General features: G+C 44.3%; 1 protein-coding gene across 1 annotated transcript in view; it reads left to right on the top strand.

Moving 5' to 3' along the window:
* The window catches only part of LOC143275765 (SCO-spondin-like), a 47,357-nt gene extending 42,311 nt beyond the window's left edge, over positions 1-5,046 (top strand). Inside the window, exon 24 of the mRNA XM_076580044.1 lies at positions 957-5,046. The gene's annotated coding sequence lies outside the window, so the exon portion shown is untranslated. The remainder of the gene's footprint in view (positions 1-956) is intronic.
* Positions 5,047-14,568: the final 9,522 nt, after the last annotated feature.

A 14,568-nucleotide genomic window follows, 5' to 3' on the forward strand; every position in this document is an offset into this window, starting at 1 on the left:
TACTACACGTAGTGTGTGACGTGTTCAGATGCTACACGTAGTGTGTGACATTTTCAGATACTACAGGCGGTGTGTGACATTTGCAGATACTACACGTGGTGTGTGACGTGTTCAGATGCTACACGTAGTGTGTGACATTTTCAGATACTACAGGCGGTGTGTGACATTTTCAGATACTACACGCGGTGTGTGACATTTTCAGATACTACACGCGGTGTGTGACATTTTCAGATACTACGGGCGGTGTGTGACGTGTTCAGATACTACACGTAGTGTGTGACATTTTCAGATACTACAGGCGGTGTGTGACGTGTTCAGATACTACACGTGGTGTGTGACATTTTCAGATACTACAGGCGGTGTGTGACATTTTCAGATACTACACGTAGTGTGTGACATTTTCAGATAATACACGCGATGTGTGACATTTTCAGATACTACACGTGGTGTGTGACATTTTCAAATACTACACAAAGTGTGTGACATTTTCAGATACTACACGTAGTGTGTGACATTTTCAGATACTACAGGCGGTGTGTGACATTTCCAGATACTACACGTGGTGTGTGACGTGTTCAGATACTACACGCGGTGTGTGACGTGTTCAGATACTACACGTAGTGTGTGACGTGTTCAGATACTACACACGGTGTGTGACATTTTCAGATACTACACGCTGTGTGTGACATTTTCAGATACTACACGTAGTGTGTGACGTGTTCAGATACTACACGTAGTGTGTGACGTGTTCAGATACTACACGTAGTATGTGACATTTTCAGATACTACACGTGGTGTGTGACGTGTTCAGATACTACACGTAGTGTGTGACGTGTTCAGATACTACACGTAGTATGTGACATTTTCAGATACTACACGCGGTGTGTGACGTGTTCAGATACTACACGTAGTGTGTGACGTGTTCAGATACTACACGTAGTGTGTGACATTTTCAGATACTACACGCGCGCGGTGTGTGAAGGGAACAGTAGTGGTGATGTCGTGTCAACCCGGCACACCAGGTGCAGCCAGGACAGTCAGCACTGTGATCTGGAGGATACGGTCACCTGTTGAAGCTCACACCTGGTGCCACCTGGAAGACCCACCCCCCTTGACACTCTTCACACCCGTAGAACGATGGATAGACAACGGCTGCTGACCACAGACACCAAGAGTCTCTCTGTTTTTTTGCTTTGGAGATTACTGCTGTGTTGCTTTGGAGATTACTGCTGTGTTGCTTTGGAGATTACTGCTGTGTTGCTTTGGAGATTACTGATGTGTTGCTGTGTTGCTTTGGAGATTACTGCTGTGTTGCTTTGGAGATTACTGCTGTGTTGCTTTGGAGATTACTGATGTGTTGCTTTGGAGATTACTGATGTGTTGCTGTGTTGCTTTGGAGATTACTGCTGTGTTGCTTTGGTGATTACTGCTGTGTTGCTTTGGAGATTACTGCTGTGTCGCTGTGTTGCTTTGGAGATTACTGCTGTGTTGCTTTGGAGATTACTGCTGTGTTGCTTTGGAGATTACTGCTGTGTTGCTTTGGAGATTACTGATGTGTTGCTGTGTTGCTTTGGAGATTACTGCTGTGTTGCTTTGGAGATTACTGATGTGTTGCTTTGGAGATTACTGATGTGTTGCTGCGTTGCTTTGGAGATTACTGATGTGTTGCTTTGGAGATTACTGCTGTGTTGCTTTGGAGATTACTGATGTGTTGCTTTGGAGATTACTGATGTGTTGCTGCGTTGCTTTGGAGATTACTGCTGTGTTGCTTTGGAGATTACTGATGTGTTGCTTTGGAGATTACTGATGTGTTGCTTTGGAGATTACTGCTGTGTTGCTTTGGAGATTACTGATGACTGATGTGTTGCTTTGATTAAGGTAGTTGGTGTGCTGCTTTCATTAATGTAGTTTGGTGTGTTGCTTTGATTAATGTAGTTGATGTGTTGCTTTGATTAAGATAACTAAGCTGATGTGTTGCTTTGATTAAGATAGTTGACGTGTTGCTTTAATTAAGATAGTTGGTGTGCTGCTTTGATTAATATAGTTGATTGCTTTATCTAATGTAGTTGATGTGTTGCTTTAATTAAGATAGTTGGTGTGCTGCTTTAATTAAGATAGTTGGTGTGCTGCTATGATTAGAATAGTTGGTATGTTGCTTTAATTAAGATAGCTGATGCGTTGCTTTCATGAGATCTATCCGTCAGAAAATTGTATTCAACATATATTAAATCATGGTTATGGGTGTCTGACATTATCTTGAACTTAACATTCCTCTGAGACACAGCTCTACAATAAACGTCCCCTCTGTCTCCACGGAAGCACGCACCTCAATCATTCGGACGAGACGATAACCCGAGGTCCCTCGTGTAGAATCGATTAAGCGCATGTAAAAGAACCCACGGCAAAAAAGGGGTTGTCTTTTTTTCACAAATCGGTAGAAAAAAATCCACTTTGACAGGAAAATACACCTGAAGGCAGATTTATTTTTAAAGGTGGTGCTCTCTTTGTAGCGACGCGCTGTTCATGGGGAGAGCAGCCAGATTTTCACATAGAAAAAAAAAGTTGTAACAAGAGAATAATACAGTGCAATACAATACCTATTTGTCTGTCACCTGTGTCGGCACTGAAACACAAGGCAATGCAAGTCAAAAAGTGTATTTCTTGTGCCACCTGGGGGCATCAAAACGTTGCATACATTCATATTTTACATATGATGGAGTCTCCCGTCGTACCGACGGATGAGTAGGCAGGCAGGCTTATCTGTCGGTGTGTGTCCTCATATGGGAGAAGAGGCCGATTCTGGATGCGCAGCACTTCCCACAGGTGTTGCAAGGGAAAACGTCTCCAGAAGTTGAGCCCTGCTTCCTTCGCTCACGCTTCTCCTTAATGGCCAGCGTTCTCTTGTTTTCAAACGTCTTTATTCCACTAGAGCACAGCATCCTCCAGTGAGAGAGGTCAAGGGCATTAGTTTCCCAGGAAACGATGTCTATGTCACAGGCTTTGAGGTTTGTCTTCAAGGTGTCCTTGAAGCGCTTGCAGGGTCTCCCAAGTTCACGGTGGCCTTCCTTCAGCTGGCCATACAAAAGCATCTTCGGGATCCTGCTGTAGGTCATGCGGACAACGTGTCCTGTCCAGCGTAGCTGGCACTGGATCAGCAGGCTTTCGATGCTGGGCAGGCCACTCCTCTCTAGGACCTGGAGGTTGAAGACCCTGTCTTGCCACTTTATGCCGAGGATCCTTCGTAGGCATCTCTGGTGAAACTGCTCAAGTTGTTGAATGTGACGGCGATACGTCGTCCATGTTTCACAGCAGTACAACAAGGTGGTCAGCACCACAGCTCTGTAGGTTTTGATTTTGGTGCTGAGCCTGATGCCTTTGTTATTCCACAGCCTGTTGTTGAGTCTGCCAAAGGTGGAACTGGCTTTGGCGATGCGCAGTGTCACTTCTGCAAAGCCCAAACGTTGCTGTGCGCCCTCAACAACAAAACCGCGAGCAAATCACCGTTACCTGTGTCATTCGAGGGAATTCAGATCGAGAAAACCGAATGCCTACGCTACCTAGGATTTAACGATCTCCTTCTCCAACTTTCCATCACATGTTATCGTGTATTGTCGATTGAATATAGGATTGAACGGGCAGGTCAACAACTTGAAACAAAATGGCGTCGTTTGCGTTCGCGAAGAATATGAGCACGCGCTTTGAATATGTTATGTGTACGCAATTGATTTTTGCCCATGACCTTCAGGGTTCAGCCAGTAATCTATAAAGTCCACTCGTCGTATTGATTTTAGTATTTTCCGAAAAAGACCACTTGGGCGAATGAACATACTGAAAGCCCCGTACACTGAGAGTAAAACACACAAGCTTGTTGTGTATTGAGTATAATTTCAAAATGTAATGTTTAACTCACTCAGTACGGCTAGTCCTCTTTTCTCCTCTACACAGACCCCTCGGATGTCCAGTGGGTGTCTGAATGACCCAACCTTTAGCTTCCGTCGTCAGAATTGTGGTATTCTTTGTCAACATTCACCTCTTCAGTATAAGAGCCTTCCGCTTGCAATGTTTTGATGATGGTAATTGGGGTGAAACGCTGTTAACGTCGTCTCTTTCGCCGTTCGTATGGAGAGAGTTAAAACATAGACTCACTTTGTTTACACAAGTGAGTCAAAAACTTAGTATGGGTTCTGTAAGGAGGGAAAAGGCACAGACAAAAAAGGAAGGACTACATTTGGATGGTCAATTTCGACAATATATTTTTTTATGACGTATTCGTATTGATATGATGTGTTTCGATATTATAGGCTTGAATAATTGTTATATGTTTAATAATTTATGTACTTTGTTATGTGTTCGTATTGATATGATGTGTGTTGATGTCACATGCTTAAATAATTATATTTGTATTTGTATTTCTTTTTATCACAACAGATTTCTCTGTGTGAAATTCGGGCTATACTACAGCGCCACCCATTTTTTTGGTATTTTTTCCTGCGTGCAGTTTCATTTGTTTTTCCTATCGAAGTGGATTTTTCTACAGAATTTTGCCAGGAACAACCCTTTTGTTGCCGTGGGTTCTTTTACGTGCGCTAAGTGCATGCTGCACTCGGGACCTCGGTTTATCGTCTCATCCGAATGACTAGCGTCCAGACCACCACTCAAGGTCTAGTGGAGGGGGAGAAAATATCGGCGGCTGAGCCGTGATTCGAACCAGCGCGCTCAGATTCTCTCTCGCTTCCTAGGCGGACGCGTTACCTCTAGGCCATCACTCCACTGGTGATTATATGTACTTTGTTTCCTGTGTACTGTCCAAACCTTGGAGACGAGCGACTTGGGAAAAAGGCACAGTACCCTCCATGCCACATGGACCTTTTCAGCTAATGACAAAGTACCAAAGTGTCGCTTATCCCTTAGTAGTTTATTCTGCTTCAATTCATCTTTTTCCTTTCTGTTCCATTTTATGTTTTGCAACCAGTTTTGTTCTGAATTGTACCTACAATGTCACCAGAGCTCAACAGCTAATGGCATTAAACATTTCAGTGCTCAGTGTATAGTGTTCAGTGTTCTCTCTCTCTCTCACTCTGTGTGTGTTTGAGACTGTGTGTGTGTGTGTGTGCGCGCGCGCGCGCGTGTGTGTGCATGCGCGCGCGCGCGTGTGTGTGTGTGTGTGTGTGTGCGTGTGTAGCTGTGTGTTTAAATTTCTGTATATGTATACAGAAATTTAAACACACAGTCTACACACGAACTCACACACACACCACACACGCGGGGCGCGCGCATGCACACACCGCGCGCGCGCGCGCACACCCACAACACAACACAGTCTCAAAAACGCACAGTGTGAGAGAGGGGGAGAGAGAACACTTACACTATTACCACTGAACAATGAAATGTTTAATGCCATTAGCTGTTGAGCTTGGTGACATGTAGGTACCAATTCAGAACAAAACTGGTTGCAAAATAAAATGAACAGAAAGGAAAAAGATGAACTGATGCAGAATATACTACTATGGGTAATATAAGCGGACACTTTGGTACTTTGTCTTAGATGAAAAGGTCCATGTGGTCATGGGGGTACTGTGCTTTTTCCCAAGTCGGCGTCTCCAAGGTTTGGATAGTAACACAGGAAAAACAAAGTAAGATAATCACCAGTGGAGTGATGGCATAGAGGTAACGGCGTCCGACCTAGGAAGCGAGAGTGAATCTGAGCGCGCTGTTCGAATCCGGCTCAGCCGCCGATATTTTCTCCCCCTCCACTGACTTGGTGGTGGTCTGGACGCTAGTCATTCGGATGAGACGATAAACCGAGGTCCCGAGTGCAGCATGCACTTAGCGCACGTAAAAGAACCCGACGCAACAAAAGGGTTGTTCCTGCAAAATTCTGTAGAAAAATCCACTTCGACTAGGAAAAACAAAAAAAACTGCACGCAGGAAAAATACAAAAAAAAGGGTGGCGCTGTAGCATAGCGACGCGCTTCACCCTAGGGCAGCCCGAATTTCACACAGAGAAATCTGTTGTGATAAAAAGAAATACAAATACAAATATAATTATTTAAGGCATGTGACATCAACACAACATCATATCAATACGAACACATAACAAAGTACATAAATTATTAAACTTATAACAATTATTCAAGCCAATAATATCGAAACAGACCATATCAATACGAATACGTCATAAAAAAAATATATTGTCGAAATTGACCATCCAAATGTAGTCCTTCCTTTTTTGTCTGTGCCTTTTCCCTCCTTACAGAACCCATACTAAGTTTTGACTCACTTGTGATTCAAAAGTGAGTCTTTGTTTTAACTCTCTCCATTCGAACGGCGAAGGGACGACGTTACTGCGTTTCACCCAAAGTACCTTCATCAAACATTGCAAGCGGGAAGGCTCTTATTATGGAGAGGTGAATGTTGACAAAGAATACCACAATTATGACGTCGGATGCTAAAGGTTGGGTCATTCAGACACCCACTGGACATACGAGGGGTCTGTGTGAGGAGAATAAGAGGATAGCCGTACTGAGTGTGTTAAACATTACATTTGAATTATACTCAACATAACAAGCTTGTGTGTTTTACTTCAGTTGTACGGGCTTTCACTATGTTCATTCGCCCAAGTGGTCTTTTTCGGAAAATACTAAAGTCAATACGACGGAGTGGACTTTATAGATCTACTTGGCTGAGCCCTGAAGGTCATGGGCAAAAATCAATTGCGTACACATAACATATTCAAAGCGTGTGCTCATATTCTTCGCGAACGCAAACGACGCCATTTTGTTTCAAGTTGTTGACCTGCCCGTTCAATCCTATATTCAATGGACAATACACGTAACATGTGATGGAAAGTTGGAGAAGGAGATCGTTAAATACTAGGTAGCGTAGAGGCATTCGGTTTTCTCGATCTGAATTCCCTCGAATGACACAAGTAACGGTGATTTGCTCGCGGTTTTGTTGTTGAGGGCGCTCAGCATCGTTTGGGCTTTGCGAAGTGACACTGCACATCGCCAAAGCAGTTCCACCCTTTGGCAGACTCAACAACAGGCTGTGGAATAACAAAGGCATCAGGCTCAGCACCAAAATCAAAACCTACAGAAGTGTTGTGCTGACCACCTTGTTGTACAGCTGTGAAACATGTGACGACGTATCGCCGTCACATTCAAAACTGAGCAGTTTCACCAGAGTGGCCTACGAAGGATCCTCGGCATAAAGTGGCAAGACAGGGTCTCCAACCTCCAGGGTCCTAGAGAGGAGTGGCCTGCCCAGCATCGAAAGCCTGCTGATCAGTGCCAGCTACGCTGGACAGGACACGTTGTCCGCATGACATACAGCAGGATCCCGAAGATGCTTTTGTATGGCCAGCTGAAGGAAGGCCACCTTGAACTTGGGAGACCCTGCACGCGCTTCAAGGACACCTTGAAGACAAACCTCAAAGCCTGTGACATAGACATCGTTTCCTGGGAAACTAATGCCCATGACCGCTGTCATTGGAGGATGCTGTGCTCTAGTGGAATAAAGACGTTGAAAACAAGAGAACGCTGGCATTAAGGAGAAGCGTGTGCGAAGGAAGCAGGGCTCAACTTCTGAGACGTTTTCCCTTGCAAACACCTGTGGGAAGTGCTGCGCATCAGAATCGGCTCTTCTCCATATTGAGGACACACACCGATAGATAAGCCTGCCTGCCTACCTCATCCGTCGGTACGCCGGGAGACTCCATCATATGTAAAAATATGAATGTATGCAACGTTTTGATGCCCCCAGGTGGCACAAGAAATACCACTTATTGACCTGCATGCTTGTGTTTTCAGTCGCCGCACAACACTCGTGACAGACGCACCATAGGTATTGTATTTGCATTGTATATTCTCTGTCTACAAACTTTGTTTTTCTATGTGAAACGGCTCGCTCTCCCCATGAACAGCGCCGGTCGCTACAAAGAGAGCACCAACCTTAAAATAAATCTGCCTTCAGGTGTATTTTCTGTCAACAGTGTGATTTTTGTTCCACCGATTTGTGAAAAAGACACCCTGTTTTTGGCCGTGGGTTCTTTTACATGCGCTGAATCGATTCTACACGAGGACCTCGGGTTGTCGTCTCTCGACCGAATGATTGAGGTGCGTGCTTCCGTGGAGACAGAGGGACGTTTATTGTAGAGCTGAGTTTCCTCTAAACGTGGAGACAGAAGGGGACGTTTATTGTAGAGCTGTCTGTCTCCTCTAAAGTGGAGACAGAGAGGGAACGTTTATTGTATAGCATGTGTCTCAGAGGAATGTTAGTTCAAGATAATGTCAAACACCCATAACCATGATTTAATATAAGTTGAATACACTTTTCTGACGGATAGATCTCATGAAAGCAACGCATCAGCTATCTTAATTAAAGCAACATTCCGAACTATTCTAAATCATGACACGCTCACCAACTATTCTTTATTAAAGCAGCACACAACTATCTTAATTTAAAGACAACAATCAACTAATTAGATAAAGCAATCAACTATATTAATCAAAGCAGCACACCAACTATCTTAATTTAAGCCAAAACACGTTCAACTATCTTAATCAGAGCATAAACATCAGCTTAGTTATCTTAATCAAAAGGGCAACACATCAACTACATTATTCAAAGCAAACACACCCAAATCTACATTAATGAATAGCAAGCACACCAAATACCGTAATCAAAGCAAAACTCAGTCATCAGTAATCTCCCAAAGCAACCTCAGGCAGTAATCTCCAAAAGCAACACATCAGTAATTCCAAAGCACCACTTCAGTAATCTCCAAAGCTACTCAGCAGTAATCTCCAAAAGCAACGCAGCAACACATCAGTAATCTCAAAGCAACACATCAGTAATCTCCAAAGCAACACAGCAGTTAAATCTCCAAATGCAACACATCAGTAATCTCCCGAAGCTACGCAGCTAACACATCAGTAATCTCCAAAGCAACACATCAGTAATCTCCAAGCAACACAGCAGTATCTCCAATAGCAAACACAGCAACACATCGTAATCTCCAAAGCAACACAGGTAATCTCCAATGCAACCCAGCATGTAATCTCCAAAGCCAAACAGCAGTAATCTCCAAAGCAACCACTGCGGACACAGCAGTATTCTCCAAAGCTACACAGCAGTAATCACCAAAGCAAACACAGCAGTATTCTCCACCAGCAACACAGCATAAACACATCGTAATCTCAAAGCAACACATCAGTAATCTCCAATCAAACACAGCAGTTAAATCTCCAAAGCAACACAGCAGTAATCTCCAAAGCAACACAAGCACACATCACGTAATCTCCAAAGCAACACAGCAGTAATCTCCAAAGCAAACACAGCAGTAATCTCCAAAGCAACACAGCAGTAATCTCCAAAGCAAAAGAACAGAGAGACTCTTGGTGTCTGTGGTCAGCAGCCGTTGTCTATCCATCGTTCTACGGGTGTGAAGAGTGTCAAGGGGGGTGGGTCTTCCAGGTGGCACCAGGTGTGAGCTTCAACAGGTGAGCGTATCCTCCAGATCACAGTGCTGACTGTCCTGGCTGCACCTGGTGTGCCGGGTTGACACGACATCCACCACTACTGTTCCCTTCACACACCGCGCGCGTGTAGTATCTGAAAATGTCACACACTACGTGTAGTATCTGAACACGTCACACACTACGTGTAGTAATCTGAACACGTCACACCACCGCGTGTAGTATCTGAAAATGTCACATACTACGTGTAGTATCTGAACACGTCACACACTACGTGTAGTATCTGAACACGTCACACACCACGTGTAGTATCTGAAAATGTCACATACTACGTGTAGTATCTGAACACGTCACACACTACGTGTAGTATCTGAACACGTCACACACTACGTGTAGTATCTGAAAATGTCACACACAACGTGTAGTATCTGAAAATGTCACACACCGTGTGTAGTATCTGAACACGTCACCACTACGTGTAGTATCTGAACACGTCACACACCGCGTGTAGTATCTGAACACGTCACACACCACGTGTAGTATCTGGAAATGTCACACACCGCCTGTAGTATCTGAAAATGTCACACACTACGTGTAGTATCTGAAAATGTCACACACTTTGTGTAGTATTTGAAAATGTCACACACCACGTGTAGTATCTGAAAATGTCACACATCGCCTGTAGTATCTGAAAATGTCACACACTACGTGTAGTATCTGAAAATGTCACACCCGCCTGTAGTATCTGAAATGTCACACACCACGTGTAGTATCTGAACACGTCACACACCGCCTGTAGTATCTGAAAATGTCACACACTACGTGTAGTATCTGAACACGTCACACACCGCCCCGTAGTATCTGAAAATGTCACACACCCGCGTGTAGTATCTGAAAATGTCACACACCGCCTGTAGTATCTGAAAATGTCACACACTACGTGTAGCATCTGAACACGTCACACACCACGTGTCGTATCTGCAAATGTCACACACCGCCTGTAGTATCTGAAAATGTCACACACTACGTGTAGCATCTGAACACGTCACACACTAGTGTAGTATCTGAAAATGTCACACACCGCCCTGTAGTATCTGAAAATGTCACACACTACGTGTAGTATCTGAACACATCACACACCGTGTGTAGTATCTGAACACATCACACACCGTGTGTAGTATCTGAACACGTCACACACCGCCCGTAGTCTCTGAAAATGTCACACACCGTGTGTAGTATCTGAACACATCACACACTACGTGTAGTATCTGAAAATGTCACACCACTTCGTGTAGTATCTGAAAATGTCACACACAGCGTGTAGTATCTGAACACGTCACCACACCGTGTGTAGTATCTGAAAATGTCACACACCGTGTGTAGTATCTGAACACGTCACACACTACGTGTAGTATCTGAACACGTCACACACCACTTGTAGTATCTGGAAATGTCACACACCAGTGTAGTATCTGAACACGTCACACACCGCCTGTAGTATCTGAAAATGTCACACACTACGTGTAGTATCTGAAAATGTCACACACTTTGTGTAGTATTTGAAAATGTCACACACCACGTGTAGTATCTGAAAATGTCACACATCGCCTGTAGTATCTGAAAATGTCACACACTACGTGTAGTATCTGAAATGTCACACATCGCCTGTAATATCTGAAAATGTCACACACACCGTGTGTCGTATCTGAAAATGTCACACACTACGTGTAGTATCTGAACACATCACACACCGTGTGTAGTATCTGAAATGTCACACACTACGTGTAGTATCTGAAAATGTCACACACTTCGTGTAGTATCTGAAAATGTCACACACAGCGTGTAGTATCTGAACACGTCACACACCATGTGTAGTATCTGAAATGTCACACACCGTGTGTAGTATCGAAAATGTCACACACCGCGTGTAGTATCTGAAAATTACCATGTTCCAATTCAGAACTTCACAGTCACCACTATTCGTTCTCAGACCACGAAGAAGGTTTAAACCAACAAGTTACAACATTGCAAAATTCTAAGGCCGAACCAAATTCTGCTCACTTGAAGAAGTCGATATCTACATAAGATCAAAACACCATAAACAAACACTGAAGAGCAGATCGACTCTGAGTAGAATACAAAAAAAAGGAGATAAAACTGTTAATTGTACAATGTAAACTTTAAAATAAAGTAGAAATAAATGATTGACAACAGATGGGTGAACACCATGACACACACACACACACACACTTATTTACCTGCTTACGTAGTGGTGGAGATAGGTCTGGCACCACACGAACCAGTCTCTGGGTTCCACACCTGTCCCTCAGCACACCTGTAATCAGTCACTGTTGACTAAAACCGGAATCAGCCTGGATGTCAGTCAGTCAGCCACTGTTGACTAAAACAGAGTCACAGTCAATTACAAGGACCACAGTCTATATTAGCCAGTCAGTTACCAAGGACCACCAGTCTATATTAGCCAGTCAATTACCAAGTACCACCAGTCTATATTAGCCGGTCAATTACCAAGGACCACCAGTCTATATTAGCCGGTCAATTACCAAGGACCACCAGTCTATATTAGCCAGCCAGTTACCAAGGACCACCAGTCTATATTAGCCAGCCAATTACCAAGTACCACCAGTCTATATTAGCAGTAAATTACCAAAAACCATCAGTCTATATTAGCCGGTCAATTACCAAGGACCACCAGTCTATATTAGCCAGTAAATTACCAAAGACCACAGTCTATATTAGCCGGTCAGTTACCAAGGACCACCAGTCTATATTAGCCAGCCAGTTACGAAGGACCACCAGTCTATATTAGCGGTCAATTACCAAGGACAACCAGTCTATATTAGCCGTAAATTACCAAAGACCATCAGTCTATATTAGCCGGTCAATTACCAAGCACCACCAGTCTATATTAGCCAGTAAACTACCAAAGACCACCAGTCTATATTAGCGGTCAGTTACCAAGGACCACCAGTCTATATTAGCCAGTCAATTACCAAGGACCACCAGTCTATATTAGCCAGTCAATTACCAAGGGACACCAGTCTATATTAGCCAGCCAGTTACCAAGTACCACCAGTCTATATTAGCCAGTCAATTACCAAGGACCACCCAGTCTATATTAGCCAGCCAGTTACGAAGGACCACCAGTCTGTATTAGCCAGTCAATTACCAAGGACACCAGTCTATATTAGCCAGTAAATTACCAAGGACCACCAGTCTATATTAGCCAGTAAACTACCAAAGACCACCAGTCTATATTAGCGGTCAGTTACCAAGGACCACCAGTCTATATTAGCCGGTCAATTACAAGGACCACCAGTCTATATTAGCCGGTCAATTACCAAGGACCCACCAGTCTATATTAGCCAGTCAATACCAAGGACCACCAGTCTATATTAGCCAGTCAATTACCAAGGACCACCAGTCTATATTAGCCAGCCAGTTACCAAGGACCACAGTCTATATTAGCCAGCAGTTACCAAGGACCACCAGGTCTATATTAGCCAGCCAGTTACGAAGGACCACCAGTCTATATTAGCCAGTAAATTACCAAAGACCATCAGTCTATATTAGCGGTCAATTACCAAGGACCACCAGTCTATATTAGCCGGTCAGTTACCAAGGACCACCAGTCTATATTAGCCAGCCAGTTACCAAGGACCAACAGTCTCTATTAGCCCAGCCCAGTTACCAAGGTCACAGTCTTTATTTAGCCTAGCCAGGTTACCAAGGCACCCACCAGTTCTATATTGCGGTCCTAAACAAAGACCCCAGTCTGTATTAGCGGCCAGTTACCTAGGACCACAGTCTATATTAGCCAGATGTAAATTACCAAGGACCACCCGTCTTTATTAGCCGGTCAGTTACCAAGGGCACCAATCTATATTAGCGTCAGTTACCAAGGACCACAGTCTATATTAGACCGGTTACAGATGTACAGACAGACCGAGAAAAAGAAGAAGTTACCTGTGGAGAATCCGCTCGGTTGATACCTTGCTGCCCAGACACACACGGAAGTTATGGCGCCGGTCTTCTGCAGGAATGTTGTCCCCGTGTCCACACAGACCGGGGGACAAACACACCACACTCTGATGGCTCACAAACACACAACACACACACCCACACACACACAACCAACTGATGGCTTACACACACACTCACACACACAGCACACAACAAGCACACCATGATGGCTTTTACACACACACACACACACAAGACACACACACACACACACACCACACACGCGCGCGCGCGCGCCATGATGGCTTACACACAACACACACACACACAACAAACACAACACACACACCACTGATGGCTTACTCACACACACCCCCCCACCACCAACAACACCCACTGATGGCTTACACACACAACACACACACACACACACACAACACACTACATTACGCCACTGATGGCTTACACAACACACACACACACACACACAACACACACAACGCACTGATGGCTAAACCACACACACACACACACACAACACACACACACACACCACAACCCTGATGGCGTACACACACACAACACACACACACACACCCACCACACCACTGCTGGCTTACACACACACACACACACACACACACACACGCCATGATGGCTTACACACACCACACACACACACAACTCACCACTGATGGCTTACACACACACACACACACACACACACAACACACACACCACACACACACGGATGGCTTACACACACACACACACACCACACACACACACACACACACACACACAACACACCACTGATGGCTTGTCACATCACACACACACACAAACACACACACACAAACACACACACACACACCACTGTGGCTTTACACACACAACACACACACACACACACACACACACACAGAGCACACACCACTGGATGGCTTGCACACACACAAACACACGCACACACCACACACACACACCACACACACAAACACACACACACACACACAACACACACAAACATACACAAACAAAACAAACAAACAAAACACACGCCACACAAACACACTAATTACACAAAACAAATGAAACAAAAACCAAA

The sequence above is a fragment of the Babylonia areolata genome, chromosome 31, assembly GCF_041734735.1.
Source record: "Babylonia areolata isolate BAREFJ2019XMU chromosome 31, ASM4173473v1, whole genome shotgun sequence".
Lineage (NCBI taxonomy): Eukaryota > Metazoa > Mollusca > Gastropoda > Neogastropoda > Buccinidae > Babylonia > Babylonia areolata.